The sequence below is a fragment of the Miniopterus schreibersii genome (genome assembly GCF_964146895.1).
Source record: "Miniopterus schreibersii genome assembly, chromosome: 4".
Classification (NCBI taxonomy): domain Eukaryota; kingdom Metazoa; phylum Chordata; class Mammalia; order Chiroptera; family Miniopteridae; genus Miniopterus; species Miniopterus schreibersii.
Genome location: NC_138105.1, coordinates 89,466,430 through 89,486,684, shown reverse-complemented (window position 1 = coordinate 89,486,684; position 20,255 = coordinate 89,466,430). Strand labels below are relative to the sequence as shown.

Below are 20,255 nucleotides of genomic sequence, written 5' to 3'. Positions count from 1 at the left end.
TGGGATTTGTCTCATAAGAGAGCGAGGATCCATCAGAGGCTCTCGCACAGACAGGTGACATGGTCAGTACTGGGGGTGGGGTGGCTTTCAGACCTTGGTTATGATACAGGAAATGAATTTACTTTAGGCACAGTCAGTGCATCTCCTAGAGTAGGCAAGAAAAATTGAACTTACAGACTGGGAAGTTTAAGATAAGTAGAGAAACCAGTATAGTTAGGAAAGCATCAGTTAACTTTGAGAATTAAAGACAGTTTCATTAGCAGGAATCTCAGTAATGAGAAGGCTTTGGTAGACTGTGCTCTAACTTCTTTCTCTGCAGTCTGGTCATTTGTTCATTTAGAAGCAACTCATTTCACTCGCTGTATGCAAGGCATTGTGACATTTATGCTTTTCTATTTCACATGCATTTTTCTCATTGAATATTTGCAAGGTGCCTTTTGAATTGGGACGGGTCTCATCCCCCTTTCGTTTATGAGGAAGGGGTATCTAAGAGAGATTATGACTTGTCCGAAACCACAGTGGTTGAATCTGAAGTGATACCTTTGTTTCCCAAATCCTAGTAAGAATTATACCTCAGTTCTGTAAAGGCAGGAACTGCAGACACCGTAGGCGTTTGCTGCTTTTCCATCCCATCCCCTAACCCGTTAATACTCCACACAGCGACATAGGGGTCTCCAATCAAATCATGGGCCTACAGCTGACCATTCACTGTTGCTATAATTGATTTTTTAGCAGTTAATTCCAGAAAAGTATTAGTACTATTTGGAATTGTTTGTCTTTAGTTGCCAGAGCTCTATTTTTTCCTCCATTTCCCTAAATATTTTTTCTCTGTGCTTTGTCTTTTAAATATTTTAGGAGTTGGAAATGTGTGGGAAGGGGGCGTCAGGGTGTGCATGTGAGAATTGGATCATAAATTAAACAAGATATTTGTGTGAAATGAGGTCACAGAGCTAAAGCACAATTTGGGGGAGCGCTTAGACTCGCCCGTGCATGTTAGACGATAGACCTGGGGTTTCCGCATCAGGGACGGGGCTGGCAGTGAACTGAACCTCTGCTGAGCTGCCTGACTGCAGACTGACTGTGACTTTCTATTCCAGATGAATCTTGAAAACTTCCCATCAAAATGCCTCCTTATCTTTGGAGGAGACATTTAATGCTGTGAGATTCTGTTAACTATTTCCTGGTGTCAGTGTTTCAAAGCTGAACTTGGTCTTTGGATATATATGTGATTCCCACTGAACTTTGAAACATGTTGTAACATTTTCTGACACTCAGAGTGACATAAGGAAAAGTTAGGCTTTAAATAATGCAACCGAAGAAGACACAGACTATAGTAACTGCATACATATAAATGAGCTGCGCTGTTAGTAGGAAATGTTAGAGGGGTTGAATTAAATACAACAAATAAACCCTAAATTACAGAGTACAAATTGGAAAGGATTGAAGGAAGATAGTAATTCCTAGTCACTGCTTTTGGGGAGAAAAGTAAATGTTCCTTCATATTTTAGCAAACTCAAAATATGCAGTTGGTTGTTCTTAACATTTTATTTGAATTTCCAACAACAGCAAAAACAATAATAGCTAACACTGAGCTCTTAATATGTATAGGCTCATACTGATATTTTCATGTGGATTATCTCATTTTGTCTTTACCATAACCCCATGTGTTTGAATTCAGTTATAACATTTTAATCTGTTTTTAAAATCACATACAGAAAATTTCTCTCGTGTTTACAATTAGAAATAGTTTATAAAAATGCTAAATTGTGAGCTAAAGAAATGCCAAGAATGGAGAAGTTAATATGAACTATTGATATCAACAGATTCCTAATCAAGATCTTGAAAGATTAATAAATTAGAAAATATGTTTATTATCTCTTACAGATTTTTCCCCCTCATCTGTGCAGTATATCTTAGGGCAATATCTGAATTTCTAAAATGACAGATTGCTCTTCATACAAAATTTAGGTAATCTTGATCAGCAACAGAGTAGACAAATAACCCATTCGTCCTAGTAACCATGCCCTGATTTTTCTGTGAGAAACGGGGCACGTTCATTTATCCACGTATGCGCGCGTGCCTACGCTCTTTCAGTTAAGAACTGAGCTCTCGTCATGTGCTAAGTAGGACAATTGTCAGTGTTATTCCTGCTTTTGAGGTACCCAGGTGACTGGCATTTAGACTGAAAGTTTTCTTTGGTGAAGTTCGACCTCTGCTGATTTTGAATCGTCGGATGATTGGTTCTAAATTTATAGTCCCTTGGGCACGTCCCTCCCCTGGGACTCGAGTGTCCAGGTGTGGGCAGGACCCCTCCCCCGGGTGGCCAGGAGCAGGGCCGGAGCCCTGGGTGCTGCGAGGCCCTGCGTCCCGCGGGCAGTGCTGCTCAGCAGCACCCCTGGAGCTCGCTGCGCACCCCTGCTTTCCCTTCCACATCAGCCGCGAAAGGGACGCCCTTTCTGTGACTGTCACTCCCTTTCCAAATGGCTTATTGTATTCTTCAGAATCTAGGTTACTTTTTATAACACTGAGTCCCTGGGGAATCTGCGGAACAAAATGCTCCCTGACATAAAAGTGCCAGCTTGGCCGCCGTCACAGCTCACGGGCGAGCCGAGGACTTTTCGTGCCAGCCCCCGGCCCCTTCGTCACTCTGCCGTGTCCCCGAGGCTCGAGCGCCCCTTGCTCGAAGCAGGCGGTTGCCGGCGAGGCTCCAGACCACAGGAAAACCCGTTGGGGACAGGCCGCACAGGTGCATTCCTGGCCTGCTGCTTCCCCAGGGGACCGGAGCCGACGCCCTACCCTCTGCGCCTCCAGCTCTCCACCTCTCACACGGCGGCGATCATGCTTCCCCAGGAGGACTGTTTACTGTGCATACGAATGTGTGATTATTAAAGAAATGCCTCTAGGCGTTAGCGCGGCAGCAGTGGTGTATTAGTGAAATCTGTCTAATGAGGTAACATGTGCACTCTGAGCGACTCGGGCATTAAATAAAGGCCTTCAGAAAGCAGGCCAGACGGCCATGAAGGAGTTATCCTAACATTGCGATATTTTAGAAGCATGCCAAATTTAGTTTCATTTATTCAGGAAAGGGGGAATTTAGGCTACAGATACCGTCTTCCTATACATGGTGATTTAATCTGGGCCTCGAAAGATTAGTTTGTGAAAAAGACATGTGTTGACTCTGGCATGTTTTTTCCGCCCAGTGGAAACCAGTTGAGAACCAGGCCAAGCTAGGATGGGAGCCGAGGCTATCCGATCGTGTCTGTGGTCCAGAGTGTTGGGTTGTACGTCCTGCTAACTCCCCTTAAACCACTTTCCTTTAGCAGCTGCTCTGAGCCTCTCTTAGTGTCAGTAATTTGTCCAAACACATCTAAACCCTTCCTCATCTGAAAAAGTATACATTTGTGATAATGACCGGAGACCTGAGGAAATACACAGGAGTGACATTGGATCATGAAAGCATATACAACCCAGAAAGGCTTTCTTCATCAAAGCATTTTTTTTTTAAAATATTCATTGAATGGTTCTTCTGGGAAAGTGACTTTATCCTATAGGGTACAGATTCTTTAAACTAATATAAAAATTATTCAGTTATTTAAATGGGTTTGCAAGGAATCTTGCTAATTGTGTGTAATCATTATAGTGACTAGAACAGCAAGTGTTTCTTACAGACTTACTACTCATTAACTATCAAAACTTGAGAATTATATTGAAGAACCACTTGAAAAATTTAGATTTTTTTGCTTTAGTATAAGAACATAAGTGCCTTGTTATCAGTCAGCGAACAAGATATAATTTCAACAGTAGAGGCAGAGCTGTGGCAAAGTGTTTCTCTCTCTCACCTTAAGGCGTTCTCTGAGACTTTGATACGCCATAGTAGTCTTTGGTTCCTTCCTTGCTTTCTAATATGATAAGATACATATTCTAGGCTATATTGTACATTTCCTCCCTGAAACTAGGAATGAGCTATTTTTCTAAATAGTTGTGGTTCTTTTTAGTCAGAAATGATAGAGACTACAATCTAAGCAAGAGGGGTGTTCATTGCTACCAGGATGACTCATTGCCGAGGCATTTTTAGTGGATGGATCTAGGAAATACATATTCTTTTAAAGATAAAATACCCCATTTTTCTTTCATCTGTAGCTCTCTTCTACCATAATGAGACCCCCAATTCTCAATGTTTCTGACGGTTTGTAAACCCAAATAAGGATAGAAATAACCCAATCATAAGGTTAATATGAGTAGTAAGAGGCAATTTAAAGCATTTCATAGTGTTTGGCATTTGGCAAAGTTTAAATAAATAGACTCGTCATCATTTATCATCATCTTCATCATCAATATTCTAATAAAGACATATCTATCCCCCTGCCACCTCAGACCCTGAGAGAAGTCATGTGTCTTGAGAAACTGTGTGTGTGTGTCTGTGTCTGTGTCTGTGTGTGTGTCTGTGTGATGTGCCTTAGTTTCTTTGCGCTGCTGTAACAGAATATTATAGTCTGTGTGGCTGATAAACTATAAAACATTTATTTCTTATGGTTTGGGAGGTGGAAGTCCAAGTAGAAGACACCAGTAGATCAAGTGTGTGGGTGAGAGCCCACTGCCGGTTCATGGATGGCCATGCAGGGCTGAGGGAGCTTTCCTGGGTCTCTTATACGGGCACTGATTCTGTCCTGAGGGCTCCACCTTCATGACATCATCACATCCCAAAGGCCCAACCTGCAAATACCATCACCTTGGGGATTAAATTTTAACATGTAAATTTGTGAGGACACAAACATTTGGTTTATAGCAAGAGGTGACCTTGTGCTCTTGAAGGGTATTTCATTTCAAACTTAGCTACAATGTAGTTTAAAACAATAAAGCAAATTTGAGTTTTATTGCAGTTTATCAGTGTTATTATGCAGAGGTCCCAGAAATATGCATTATATTGTCAGCACTGCATAATAGTGATGAAGTAGAAAATGACATAGGCAAGACAAAAGAGCCTATATTTTAAAAATTATCTTTCTCAGTTTTGAATACATCTATATTTTTTCTAGTACATTTAATTTGTGAATCCTTAACAGTTTGGACTAAGTATTCTTAGCTATGATAAGACTATTTGGGGGTTTTCCCCTTCCATACCAAAAAAAAAAAAAGACAAATACATGATGGTGACCTAGATTTTTATTACTAACACATCAAAATAAAAAGTTGCCACCCACAGGTATCCCAGGGGGGCAAAACTATCTCCATGTAATTCTATATTCTGGTCAAGGCTTTTTGGATACAAAGAAAAAACCCAATGAAACTAGCTCAAAAAACAACACTGACTGGTCTACCTTTCAATCAGGACCACCAGCTCCAGGTAAGCGTTTGATGCTGCTGGTAATAATATACCTGCCTGGCCCGTTCCTTCCTCCTTTCTCCTAAGCAGCTCCTTCATACCTTCTCCCCTCCCTGCTTATTTCCTCTGCACCTTCTCCCAGATTCTCACCCCCAGCTACTGACCTTGCTTCCCACCTCACTAAGAAAACTGAGTCATCGTCGGAGAACTTAGAATATTCCCCCCACCTTCCAGCGTCCACACCCACGCCCCTCTGCCTTTCCCCTGCTGCTGCCAGGCTCCCGTCCAAATGTCCCCCCTTCATCCAGCCCACTGGGGGTGACTCTAGCAATCCGCGCTCTCTTCCCTGCATCACCAATGTTTAGCTCTTTGTTGATCCCTCCATCAAGATTATGTGCTTGCTCTTGTGATTTCTTCCAGCTTTAGGAAACCAAAACAAAACGTTTTCCTTCCCAGCAAACCCTGCTAGCTACCACGCTGCTGCTTTTCCTCTCGGGTAGCAAAATTTCCTTAGTCACCTCTCCTCCCATGTTATTGTGAAACCATGCCAGTCTGCCTTTCCCTTCCTCAGTGCCACCCAAACGGGATTTGTCGTGGTTGACAGTGACGGTCACGTTGCTAACTCAAGTGGGCACGCTTCAGTGCTCACCTGGTGCTATCGATACGTCACAGCAGGCCCGTTTCACCACGTTGAAGGCCCCCTTCCCCTTACTACATATCCCTCCTTTGATTTATTAACTGCGCTCTCTCTAGGTTTTCGTCTTCTCTTACTTCTAGGTGGTGGTTCTTCCTCGGCCTCCTTTGCAGTTTCTTTCTCTTCAACCTGAATTTTTATTTTATTTATTCATTTTTTAATCCTCACTGAGGATGTGCTTTTATTGATTTTAAAGAGAGAGGAAGGGAGAGAAAGAAACATCGATGTGAGAGAGGAACACCCATCAGTTGCGCCCTGTACCTGCCCCAGTGGGTGTTCAAACCCGCAACCTGGGTATGTGCCCTGACCGGGAATTGAACCTGAGGCCTTTCAGTGCGTAGGATGATGCTCCAACCAACTGATCCACACTGGCCAGGGCTCCCAACCTGAATTCTTCACACAGGAGCACACCAGGACTCACTTCTTGGATTTCTTCCTTAGACTAGCTCATAAGTTTCATAGCTTTAAATATCAATATGCTGATTATACCCAAATATTTATCTCCAACCCAGACTTCACTCCCAAACACCAGATTTTATATATTCATTTGTACGTCCCAAACTGCTCTTCTTATCTCCTTGCCAGAACCTGTAATGTCTAATTTCATTCAGTGTCAACTCCACCTTCCATTTGCTCAGGGAAAAACCTTAGGGTACAATTGTCTACTCTCTTTATTTTACATCCTACATGAAACCCTGATAGCTGAGACTTCAGAATACTTGTAAAATTCCACCATTTCCCACCACCTCTTTTGCTTCCACTGTGCTGTAAGGTACCATGATCTTTTACTTAAATTACTACAAGTGTCTTCTGACAAATTTCCTTCTTCACACTTTACCAAGCCCCATGTTCATCATTGTCAAATAGAAGCTCAACTAGTCCTCTTAATACGTGTACCAAATCTTGTCATTTCTTCGCTCAAAGCCCTCAGAGTAGAAATTAAATCCCAAACAATGACCTCCGTGCTTTCATATTATACACACCCCTCCCCGGTGCCTCTCCGACCTCATCTATTCCTTCGCTGAGCTCACTCTGTTCCGGCCACGCTGGATTTCTCACTGCCCTTTCAGAGCACCGGTCATCGTCCCGGCTTGGGGCCTTTGCACCATCTGTTCCATCGACCTGACGTGCTCTTCCCCGGATAGGCTCACGACTAAGTTCTCTGTCAGCTTTAAGTCTTTGCCCATGTGTCAGCTTTGCAGTGAGGCCTGAATTGACCTCTCTATTTAAAATTACAACCTAAATACCTTCCCAAGACCTCAAGTACTGCCTGCCTTGCTCTACATTTTTGTCCATAGCGGGTAAATCACGTTACTGTCCAACATGGTATATAAGTCACCTGTTTGTTATGCTTACTCTCTGTTGGCTGTTTTCTCCCGCTAGAATGCATTCAGTGAGGACAGGTGTTCTTTTAATCTTGTATGTAAAGCAGTGCGCCTACCATAAGTGCTGAGAACCATGCATGTACATAGTACACACTCAATAAATATGTACGGAGTAAGAACATAACGAGCGACCTCAGAGACACTCGAAAAAAGGATTCCGAGATTATCTGGCTACCGGGGCCTAAACTAGCCTTTAGGAACCAGTGTACCTCTCCGTCCATGCCTCTCTCTGGCCTCTGAGTTTTTTCAGGAGCCCCATGTACCTTTTCCCATGGCATCTTTGCTTCATTGCTCTGTCTCTGCATATTGACTTTTCCACTTTCTTACAGCCTGTTATGGTCTCTTTGTTCCTAAGCCCCCCTCCCTTTCCAAATCATGACCTTTTCATATTCTGATATTTAGATTCCAGATTCTAAGCAAAGGAACATGATTGATCGGGCCTAGAGAAGACATCCAGTCAAGTGTCATCAGCTCTGGGAGGGGTGGGGGACAGTCCAGGCTCAGCGGGGGCTGTGGAGAGTAGCAGTTCCCACTGAGGTTGGCTTTGGGGGAGCGGAGACCCTAAATTTATCCTCAATAGCCATCCTTTTTAATATGCTGAATTTCTAGCATAAATCGTGAAGATACAGGAGCCAAGTTCAGGTCACATTGGATCTCCTAGTTGAAGGTAACTACTTTAAGAAGACATTAAATTATTCTGTTGGTTCTTTATTACAACAAATCTTTAAATACGGGGTCCAGTTAGCCTAGTCAGTGACCTATCTGCTTAACTTCAAGTAGGTTTGCAAATTTTAAAAATGTAGACAAACATCAGTCTTCCTTCGCCTTCATCCAGTCCCATCTCTGTGTATGTATTTGGCTCTAAACTCTTCTTTAAATTTAAATTCTGGTTTTACATTTCATTTACCTCATCTTTGCTCCTATCCTTTTAAAACCATGTATCCATCACTGTGCCTGGTTATGTTGGTGAAACTCGAGGATGACAACAAGTGAGGAATAAAAACGAAAGCAGCATGTCAGTAGGTTGATAACAGGAGCCTATTTCTTTAGTAAGGCATGTTCACGATATAAATAAGAAACTTTATAAAAGTACCATCCCTGCATAAAGCATGAACCCAGAGGACCTATTCCTTACAGTGTGACTGCTAAATAAACCTCCAAACACTGCCGTACGTACATGTTACAGAATGGCAAGGCTCCGGCCTAAATAAAGAACATCAGGGTGTCCTCCTGTCTGTGAATTTATATATTTTGGTGTGGCTTGCATCCAGTACTTTTTTTTAAAAAAGTGAGTTATTAGTCTGATAGATTTTAAACGACATACCTACTAAGGAGGTTTTTTGGGTTGTTTTGAACACATGAAGATGATACAACCAGTGTCATCTCTTCTATAGATGTTAATCAACAGGGTTTACTTATTCATCCAGAAACATTAGTTAGCACCCACTATATACCAGGCAACATCCAAGATGTTTTATATACTGCAGTGAACAACACACATTCCTGCCCTGTAGAAATGTACACTTGGTGCAGAGACAGGCACTGGAGTAAACAAATAGAGATGCTCATTCCTGAATGATCAACTATAAAGAAAATTAAACATGGTAAAAATGGAGAGAGCAACTGTTATGGGGAATCAGGGCGACAGTTCAGCATAAGATGGGGAGGCCAGGCTTCATGAAGAGGTCATTGAAGCTGAAACCTGAGTGAGGAGAAAGAGACATCCATGTGAGTATCTGCACAAAGGGAATGCAAGCAATTGCTAAGGCCTTGAGCCAGGAAAGAGCAAAGAGAAGGCCAGTGTAGTTTGGGTGAAAGGTGCAGAAGGCCCAGAGTCGGGTCACATAAGGAGCTATGTCTGTTTTGTCATAAAGGGAAATGAGAAGCCATGGGAAGATTTTGAGCAGAGTGACATTGCCAGAGCTGTTCTTTTGAAGACCACTGCCTACTCTAGATGAGAGGGAAATAAAAGTAGAAGCTGAGAGACCAGTTAGGCAGCGATGGGCAGTTTTATAGGCATGAGATGGTGTAGTCCTGGTCTAAGATATTAGTAGTGAGAGATGAAGAGTAGAGTAGAGGCCACAAAACACGCTAGAGTTTTAGCTCAGACATATGGAAGTTACAAATGTGGATACAAGTGTTTTCAGTCCATTATCTCAGATGTAGACTCCAAGATTATAGAGTCCCAAAGTCCCCAGGATACCCGACACCTAAGAAAATATAAAGATATGTTTGCTCTAGAACGTTCTTGAATTTTTAAAGGAATTTTTCAAACTCTAGAGTAGAGATTCTGCCCAGGCATCAGAACCAGCTGGTGCATTTGTTACTGTGCCTACACAGTGGGACTTCCTGTAGGTAGAGCTCAGGAACAGGCGTGTTAACAGGTCCTGGGGTAAATGGCGGGCTCCCTAAGATTTGAGGACACTGCTGAGGTGAATCACTCTTTAAGTCATAGGGCTATTATATTAAATACCAGTTTGCTGCTTTGGTAATGTTAGATCTTTATTTTCTTCCCTCTCATCATAGAAACCATTTTTTCTGTAAGACCATAGTTCTATAAAGATAACATGATTTGGAAGAAACTGCTTTTGAATTTGAAAATCAATTGAGTTTTGTTCCAGTCAGAAAATTGCCCTATTATCTACAATTGCATAATCCTTAGGAACTAAGGAAATAAATTTTAGTACTTAGGGCTTTTTGTTTTACTTTATTAAATATTTTTGGCCAGCATGCTTTAATATTGGATATTGAAGAATATTTAAGTTACTAATGTCCAAACTGTAATAAAAAAAGTCAACTTGGATTGGTAGGGTCAGCATAAGGCACCACAGCAGACATTGTACTTATCTGCTGTCAAATCAAAGGTATCGCCTGAGTTATTTTCAGACATTCGGGCAACTTTTCTTAGACAAGCTGTGTTGCAAATATTCACTGTGCAAATGCTAGAGCTACCACTCAGGAGGCTGGCAACAGCTTGCAAAAATCACCTAAACACCCCACTGTCTTCAAAATTGTTTGCTTTTGGTATTTACTGGTTTGAAACCACCGACCTAATTCTCTGTAGGTTAGAATGAGAGCATCGCTTCTGTGCCTGTTAATAGCCAGTGGTGGAAAGAAGGGGCTTCCACATTGTTCAACCAGATCGGTTTTACCCAATCTAGAAAGCAAGGTGGTGGCAGAGGTGGCCAGCAGATGACTCTATGAGTGTGGAAATTGCTTGAGTCATTTTTAGGATGTAAACTTTGGATTCAGGTGAATATTTACCCATAACTGCATTTTTTTGATCAGCACAATGTTGTTTCTGGTGTTCGTACTTGAATTTGAATTATTTCAGATGGGGTGGGGTACACAATCTCCAGTTCACCACTATCAGGACTTACACATTTAGAGGCCAACAGAGAGTCAGCTCTTCACTTTATTCACATATGTACACCTTCTGCCAGGTTGATAGTATGATACAGAGAATAGTTTCAATTGTATACAAATGCATTAGGTTCCTTTTCTAAATATGCAAGTTTTACTTCACCAAAGAGAAACCAAATGGTACACATTATATACATTTAATTTTAAGAATTTCAAATATGTATATATATAGATGGGCTTGGCAAAAGTAGGTTTACAGTTCTGAGTACGCGAAACACAGTTTACTCTTGCATTATTTATTAATTATTGTATTATTTTTCACATGGACAACTGTAAACCTACTTTGCCCACCCCGGTATGTATGTGTATATATATACTTAATCTACGGAATAAAACTGACCTTTGAAAGTCCCAATTATTATGTACAGGTATGTACAGATGTGAATGTTGGACAGTGAAGAAGGCAGATAGGAAAAATGTTGATTCATTTGATACCAGCAAATGTTGAAGGAGAGCTCTTTGCATACCCTGGACCACCAGAAAAATGAACAGGTGAGCCCTCGAGCAAATTAAGCCTGAAACGTTGCTGGAGGCAAAAATGACAAAACCGAAGCTGTCCCAATTTGGCCATATCATGAGGAGGCAGGGTGCTTTGGAAAAGACTATATAGTGCAGGGAAATATAGAAGGTGGCAGGAAAAGAGGAAGACCAATCATGAGATGGATGGATTTCATAAAAGAAGCTGTAGGCATGAGTCTACAGGAGCTGGGCAGGGCTGTTGAGGGCAAGAGACAAGACATTGGACATCACTCGTTCTTAGGGTCACCAGAAGTCAGAGCCAACTAAATGGCATGAAACACACAAAGGTCCCTAGCTATTGAAAAGTGAGTTATTTTTATTTCTACTAGAGGAAACAAGATTGTTAGTTTTAGTAATTGTTAATAATTTAAATTAAAATGAATTATTTAGAGCTTTCTTTAAATTTTAGATTGGAGATACTCTAAAACAGCGCTTTTCAAAGTATGATCTAGAGATCCCTGGGAGGTCCCCGGGGAGTTGCAAAGAGCTGGGGGAAGCTTCTAGGCCTCCAGTAGCCCAGGCTCAGGATGGCTCACCCTGCCTCTTTGATCAGCAAGTGATGAGGGCCGCTCAGATTCCAGGTGTGGGGAGATACTGTACCTCTTATTGGGAGGAGCTGCAAAGTCACAGTGAAGGGGGTAGTTACAGACATATTTCTGTCATATTACAGAATAATTCACAAAGGTGGCTTTGAGTAATAGAATGAGGTGGTAAATGTAGTGGCTGAGGAACTGGACCCTAGTGTTAGAGGGGATTTAGGTCAATTGCCATTTTTGACATTTGGGCAAATTCTCTTACCTCTTTACATTGTAGTTCCTTTATCTGCAAAGTGGAGATGACAATAGTCCACCTCAAAGGGACTGAATGAGATAATGCTTGTGAAGCACTTGGCTTCACGCAGGAAATGCTATAAAGATGTGAGTGACAATTTTTAAAATCCCTTGCATTAGAACAAAATGTCAGTGCCATGTTTAATGATGCATATATGTCTGCATGAGCAGCTTGTGGGCCATCAGGCTCCGAGGCCCTACCCTGCTGTTCACATAAGCCCTCTCACCAAACACAGTCCGGTCCATCTCAGCAAAAAAAAAACACCTGATATCTGCCGCCTTTCCTCTCCAGGCCATGGTTACAGATTTAAGAATGCGTGCTCTCTCTTTATATAAGAGCTCACAATTGAGTACAGTAAGTCCCTCCCTTAACGTCAGTGATAGATTCTGTAATTTTAAGCAAAGGGCCTTATATGGAAACCAATTTCATCACTGGCTAATTGATATAAACAAGAGTTAAGTTCCTGGGGCTCCTTGTCAACATTACGACAAAACATTGAATGAGACAAGTTATTTGAGGATCTGCTGCATAGGAAATAGATTTCCTGCCAGAGAATTTAACTTGAATTTATCAAATGCTAATAGAGAGTATTATGCAAGCACAGAGGAAGGGGGTTCATATCTGGAGTTTAAAGGCAGTAGGAAAAATGTTCTTATTAGGTCATACGCCAGCAGTGCCTATCATAGGCCAGCCACACTTATAGACCAAAATTCCTCTGCTAGAGCATCCAGTGGACACTCCTAAATATGTGAGTCCTCAGCTGACCCCCTATCACAGTGAAGATGCATGAAAGGCTGGGTTCAGAAAGAGAAGCCCAGACCACTTAGGACATCAGTATGCTCGGCCTTCACTTCCTCTGCCACCTCCTATTAGAAAGCAGATGGGTTGGTGTAACGTTTGATGGCATTTATTACACAGCTGTGCTCAGCCCCTAGGCCATTCATTTGGTCTTGTTAATTTAAACATCTTTTATTATCACTCTTGAGTTAACAAAACTCTTCCGAGTGACCATATCCCCTTGTCACCAGGGAACATTATTCCATCTGAGCTGTAGGTATCAGCTGCCTCCAGAGGCAATTGTGGCAGATTGGTTTCCAAAATCTGTCAGCCCAGAGAAGGGCATTAAGAGGGTCATGACCACTCCTAAGATACGTTTGGTCACCTAAGAATGACAATATATATTAAAAGTCAGCAACGTCAGAACGTTTCTTTCAGCGTAGGGGCCTTTGCTTCAGTGTGGCAGCTCCCTTTACGGACTGATCCCAGCAGCACTGCCTTTCTTCATGACTCTGAGGCGGGTGCGTGGGAATTCCACATCCCAGGATACGGATGATGCCCAGGTTTATCATTTTAGCACCTCGCAATGCAACAATGGTGCCTGTGCATCACTACACTCTAAGAGGGGGGTCTGGTGAGCCACAAGTAAAGGGTTAGCATGTTGACAGTTCAATCCAGCAACTTGTGTGAGCACCACACTTAATTATGACCTGTATTGAGGAGAAGGGCTGCAGAGAAGTCCCAAACTTGGGCCTTCACCCTCCAGGATAGTGTATTGGCTGGAACCAGCTCACCTACCCATCCCCTCATGCAGAACTGGCTGTGAGAGCTATGAGTAGACATTCAAGCAGAGTGCTCTGGAAACATCAGGAAGGAAAGACAGAAGGATCCCAATTGGGGGGGACGGGGAGGCAGGGTCTTGGGAAAAGTGGAAGCTGAGGTGGGCACTTAAGTTGCGCAGAAATTCGATGTGAGAGAAAAATATTTCAGGTAATTGAAATAACTTGAACCAAAGCCTGGAGGTCAAAGGGTCCCTGATGCGGGCAGAAGATGGGAGCCTTGGAAGAGGAAGGAACGGAGCAGAAGCTGTGGCTCAGGGACATAGAAGCCCCAGCGAGGGGGTTTTAATGCCTTGCTGAAGAATTTGCACTTAACTCTGAACCTGTGGGGAAGGCCATCAAGGAGTTCTCCATATTCTTGTTTTTTTTCCATTTTGATTTTTCGTCTGTTTTTAGGCATAAAAATAGAACCTGCAGCCTTTTTTAAAAATAAGTAATAAAAGCAGTGTGTATAGCATAGATTAGAAGAAAGGGAAAACCTACAGGGTGGTTGACTAGTTTGCTGAGGAATATAAATAAAAGATGCAGAGATCCAATGCTAGAGGGGGATGTTCTCAGAACTAATGAGGCTAAATAGGCACGTAAAACTGGCATGAATACAAATTTGCAGAAAACTTTAGCCCTAGTCCCATTTCTCTACTCTCTGCTCTTCCTGCCTTATTGGGGTCGTAGGGCATGGATTAGGAAAGCAAAGCAGCATCGCAAATATCACCGCTTGTCCCTCATCAGAGAGGCAGAACTGGGAGAAGATATTTTAATTGTGGAGCTTATAAAACCTTTGTTCGGAAGAAACACTGTTTTCCTCTGGGTCAGGCTGAATACCAGACCTTCCTTGCCTGACTCCTATGCCAAGGTAAATTGACTTTTTCTCTCTAAAAAATCTCCAAATCATTTGCTATGCAAAGGATGGTCCATGGGCAAACAGCATCCACACCACCTGAGAGTTTATTAGAACTGCAGTCTCGGGCTCCACCTCCTTAATCAGAGTTTGCATTTTTAAAAGACTTCCAGGCTATTTCTGTACATATTAAATTTGAGAAGTACCAGTCTATCCTTTTAGCCTCTGCCTCTCCTGTATTACTTCAGGCTTAGGGCTCAGGCATATGGGAAAAGCATCCTTGGGCAGAGGGGAGGATTCCCGGTAACCTAACCCAATCTAGTTTATAGGGATCTAATTAGATTCATATGAGGGGTTTAAGGCAGTGTCTGACACCTGAGGGCTCTGCCAGTGACAGCTGTGATTATTATTGTTGTTGGGCTATTTTTAGTTATTTTTTAAAACTGGTTTCTCTTACTTGGACCACAAGCTTAATTGCTTCATCCTTCTAGACATAAGAAAGAAAGATTAAGAAGCATTGTGTAGTCTGGCTGGCGTGGCTCAGTGGTTGAACATCGACCTATGATCCAGGAGATCGGGGTTCGATTCCTGGTCAGGACACATGCCTGGGTTGCAGCTTGACTCCCAGTCGGGGACGTGCAGGAGGCAGCTGATCAATGACTCTCTCACCATTGATGTTTCTCTCTCTCTCCCTCTCCCTTCCTTTCTCTGTTAAAAAAAGAAAAACAAAAAGGAAGCATCGTGTAGCTAAACATGCAGGCGCAATCTCCCGGTCACCCTGCTCCCCACACAGAGACAACAAATACTAAGATTTGCATTGGAATTCAAGTTAAGAAACGATCATTTAAGCACACAGTCTGACATTTTACTTGATTATGATTGATTTCCTATTCTTGTACATCATAAGATTTGAATTTGAAAAGAGTAATAACACAGAAATCGGGTCATCTTTGATGCGGGGCAAACCCTGGGCCTTTATTTGATGGTGTCCTTACCAAGATGCCACCGGGTATTTGAGTCTGACTTACCCTCGGCCCATGATTTTGAGCTGCTCAGGGTCTAGAAATGATCGGACAGCACAGAAATGGTGCCCAGTGGTCCATCCAAAGAGCAGACTGAAGAGCAAGCTGCAACTGAGGAGTCGGGGCAATCACTCAGTCTTTGGGACGTTTTCAGTCCTGAATGTAGAGTGGTGGCTGACAAGTGTGCCTCTCTGCCCCTTACGAGCTCCCTGCACCTTTAATGGGCCGTGGACTGGACTCAGTGTTGCGTTTGCACAGCGCACAGGCCCCGGCCTAGTGGAGTGGGCTCTGCCTGGGGCTGATGGACCTCGGAGGGACCTCGGAGTGAGTGGTGACAGTCCTCGCCTTCTTACACCCAGCGCTGCAGCTTCCCCGAAACGTCTGTCTGCCTTGCTCCATTAAAAGGCAGTTTGATCTCTGTTGCTTGCAAATTTTTTTCTTCTCTCCTGGAAACTTTTTTTTAGAGGGGAAAAAATATTTAATCCACTAAAGGGGCAAGATTTGATTCTGGAGAACAGTGAGCCTTCTCAGGGGCTTCCTGGCTTTTCAGAGAACATTAACTAACTCACCCTAAAATGTGTGAATAACTCCAGTGTTTTATGGAATGCACCTGGGTGGGCATGTTTTATATCCTAAAAATAAAATGTATCTGGTCAGTAGGTTTGAGAAATTCCAGGAGTAAATAAAATTAAACAGGTTCTTTATTGTGGGCTTTCCTAAACTCTGTTAAATGTTAGTGACTGTAGGAGGGGGCCAAAATGTGCAGTGACTCCCCAATATACGGACTGTAGGAGCCTTTTCTATGAAGCAGGAGGGCAGTAATATGCTAATTTTTTTACAATGAGGGATTCAATTCAAAAACATTCTTAAAGTGCTGTGATAGACATATAAAGGGCAGATAATTTGAGATTAGATAGTTCTTAAAAAGTCGAAACCTCCCGTGACTAGTGTGAATTATCCCAATTACACTCACCCATAATTCTCAGTTGTCACCAGTGGGTTGTGAAGGCTGAGAACAAACAGGTGAAAGCAACTGCTGTGCTACTGTATAACTGCCACTATGTTAGATCCAATGGGAGATAGATAATCACCCAAGAACATTCCGTAGTCCATTGAGGAACCAAGCTGAAATAAGTAACAAGAAAACAATGAGTCACTTTAATTTCTCACTTGAAAAAAAAAATGATGTCATTGATCATTTATTTCTCCTGAATGTTCTCACCAGCCACAGCTATTTAATTTCTTGGTACAAGTTCATATTCTTTGTACAGTAAAATCCTTCTAAAATGAAATATTTACTTAGTAGGTAACAAAATAGACATGTAGACTGACTCTGAGAGAAAAAACTTTTTCAAATGCCCTTCACGTAATAGAATAATGTCATAATTGTGAGGACTCAATTATGTGAATGTTGTTAAAATGGCATTTTTACTCCTTAGGTCCCATGTACTACATGCTTTTACCAGTATTTGAAAGACAGCATGTCTATCATTCATGTCATATGTAGATTTCCATGTCTTATATTTATCTGTCCTGATTTGAGACTTGTAACACTTTATGCAGTTTTAAGTCCTCCAGGTAAATTCCAATACATTTGTATTTTGGATTATGCATAGGCCATCTGAATTTATCTGGGTTATGGTTTTAATTATAATGCAATAGAGTTTAATGATTCAGTTTCTAGAATCTCATGAACAAAATATAAAAGATAAATTTAATTTGCAAGACATTAATGAGGAGCTCCAGTACATCTCCTCCTTCTGATATCTTTTACAAGAAATCTAATTATTTTTCACTCATTATTATGAAAGCTGTAAAAGTCAGGTCATATATATTTGCATATGTTTTATTTTTTAATCACTTTGAGAGACTGCTAACTGTTCCTTTAGAGAAAATTCAAAGAAAAAGAAAACAAGCAAACTAGGTCTGTTTTCAGCTAATCCTACACAGCGTATTCCTGAGCTGGCTTTGAACTTGACCACCAGGGCACTGTCATGGATTGTTGGTCTTTCATCTTCACACATCGATGATACAAGCGCATCCCTTTTCTTTCCATTTGCAACATTCTATACTTGGTTAACCCAAAATGAAGTCAAGAAGATTGAGGTTTTTAAGACGAGTACTAGCCAGGACGTATATACAACACATTGCTCTATGGTGTCAGATTCCAAAATCCTAAATGTCAGAATAACCTTCCAGAGTTTTATCATCATTTCCAAACACTTTGGAGGGCTCTGTAAGTGTCCTGCATTGAACAGCTAGGATTCTCATTGTGCAAGTCCTCACATGTGTTCATGAAATAACAGCAAGGGCGCATGTAGCTAAATATGAGCTTTTAAAATTTATTTTAAATAATCCTTATTTAAAAAGAAAGTATTAGCTAACCTTTTTAAGCATTATCTAGTCAGTACTGTTGTAAGTATTTTACAAGCAGCAATTCATTTTTCCTGCATAAAAACTCTGAGTAGTGATGCTGATGATCATGATGATGATCCCAATTTACTGCAGAGAAAATGAAGGATAGGGAGCGGTTAGGTAACTTACTCAGCGATTACATTAGGAGAACTATATAACGAAGAACCTTTGAATTACTCTTAAGGGCTCTGTTATCCCTGGGTGTCTTTTCTCATTCACTCAGAAGATATTTGTTTAATGCCAACTATGTGCCAGGTACTATACCAGGACCAAGGGACAGAGGTATAAACATGATGAATGCCTTCGCAATGCCAAGCATCTGGATAAACCACCATTGCCCAAGTCCACATGTGCATTAAATAATTATTTTATTAACTCACCTATATATTCAAGGTATTGTCCAGTAAGCACCTTGTCAAATATCTTGCCTTTTGATAAAAATTGGTGTTTCATAATGATGTTTCCTCCTACTAAACAGCCACTAGGCATCTCCTGTACAACTGCAGTGAAATGCCATAGCTGTCGCCTCTCCTGCAGAGAGCTTCTGTTAGGAGATCTGTAGTGATGGACAAAGAAGGTAGATACTGAAGAGAGGAAGCCACAGGACCAGAAACATGCTCCTCACCAAGTTGGACTTACTCCTCTACTGGAAATAATGAGAGTCGGCACTTCTCTTATCTTCTTTTGAAGATGGCTGCATTTGACAAATGCTTTTATAAAAACAAACAGAAAAATGATTACCTTCTGGTTTCATAAATACCTTTAATTATGTTTATATACCACAAGTTCAATTTTTCAATGCATTTCTAATTATCTAGGTTGATTCTAGGAGCAAATTTCTTTTATTTAGTTATTTTAAACTATTTTATCAAAGGTGGGATTGTCATTGACTTAAAACAGTTTTATAACTGAGATATTTGCACAAATAACAAATGGAAAATAGGATTATATTTGAGATGAAGCTCTGGACTGTGAAGGTCCTGTGGCCACATTAGGAAAGTTATGCTTTGGGACAGACACTTGGTTCTAAGGATTAGGTAAAGAATACAATGAGGTAGATTAACGGGGAGTTAGAACGTATTGTCTGAAAATCTAGACTTTCCTTTAAAATCGAAATTTTATGTGAAAGAAGACATTAACAAAAGAAAAGGCTGTAAATGAGATCATGCTAATAAAAATCTTGGTAGTATATAATAAAATTCTACAATTTTGATTACAATATAACTTATGATAGTTTCAACTAAACAAGCCTTTTTCAAATCATTAGCTATTATCCAAAAGTCTATAGTTGCAAAACCAGAAGCTCAAGTCTGAACAACAGTTCCAAAAAACTCTCATTTCTGCATCAGATAAAAATTGCTCCTATGAATAAAGAGGCTGCAGATTTCTAGAAAAGTTAAGACATTGCCTGAGCTATGCTATGGTTGGTAGAAATTTTCAAATCGAGGGCATTGTAGTTGTTTGAAAAATAATTTGTTTGCACTTCTTGGCGATCTGACTCTCTCTTTGGAGGCAGTGTGGTTTATTCAAAACCCTAAGAGCTAAGACTCTGAGGAGCGGCATGTTAGTCCTTAGTGGTACACTAGCTAGTCACGTGTCCAAAGGCGAAGAACTGAAGCAGAATTTTTAATTTGTGTCCTTGCTTTTGAAATTGGAGGAGCAGAATCTGTCCTATTTCCTATACTTGTAAAAACGCAACTATCGTGATGCAGAAGTTCTTTGAAGAGAGAAGTGTGATATGGGTGGGTTAGTTTGTATAATATCAATATTCGCTGGATTCCACTGCCTGCTTCCCCGTACGGCACAGTTCACAGCCTAGCTTGCGCTTATGCTTTGCAGTTGTATGCGTGCTAATTAGGGTACGTGAGCTGGTTCTACTCTGCCCCATGGATTGACAGGATCATTATAACAGAGGACGTGTCTTTATGATACAGAGTCCTATCCCCAGCATCTGTGCACTGATGAGCATAGTAGGTGCTCAGTAAATAACTGTCGAATGAATGGAAGCCTGCCTCCTAAAGGCTCTGTGCACTGATAGTGTACACTCTACATTTGTATTTATTCCTTAAAGCTGTTGGAATCAATGTCATTTTAAGGTTTGTTTGGGGGAGCCTTTTGGAATTCAGATATGCTGCAAAATCAGATTTGGAGTTCATGTCAATGAGTATTAACAAATTGATGACGTTCTT

The 20,255-nt window shown here is 41.3% G+C and overlaps 1 protein-coding gene across 2 annotated transcripts in view; it reads left to right on the top strand.

Annotated features, from left to right (window-relative positions):
- The window catches only part of GABRB2 (gamma-aminobutyric acid type A receptor subunit beta2), a 177,059-nt gene that overhangs the window by 120,811 nt on the left and 35,993 nt on the right, over positions 1 to 20,255 (top strand). The gene's annotated exons all lie outside the window — the stretch shown is intronic.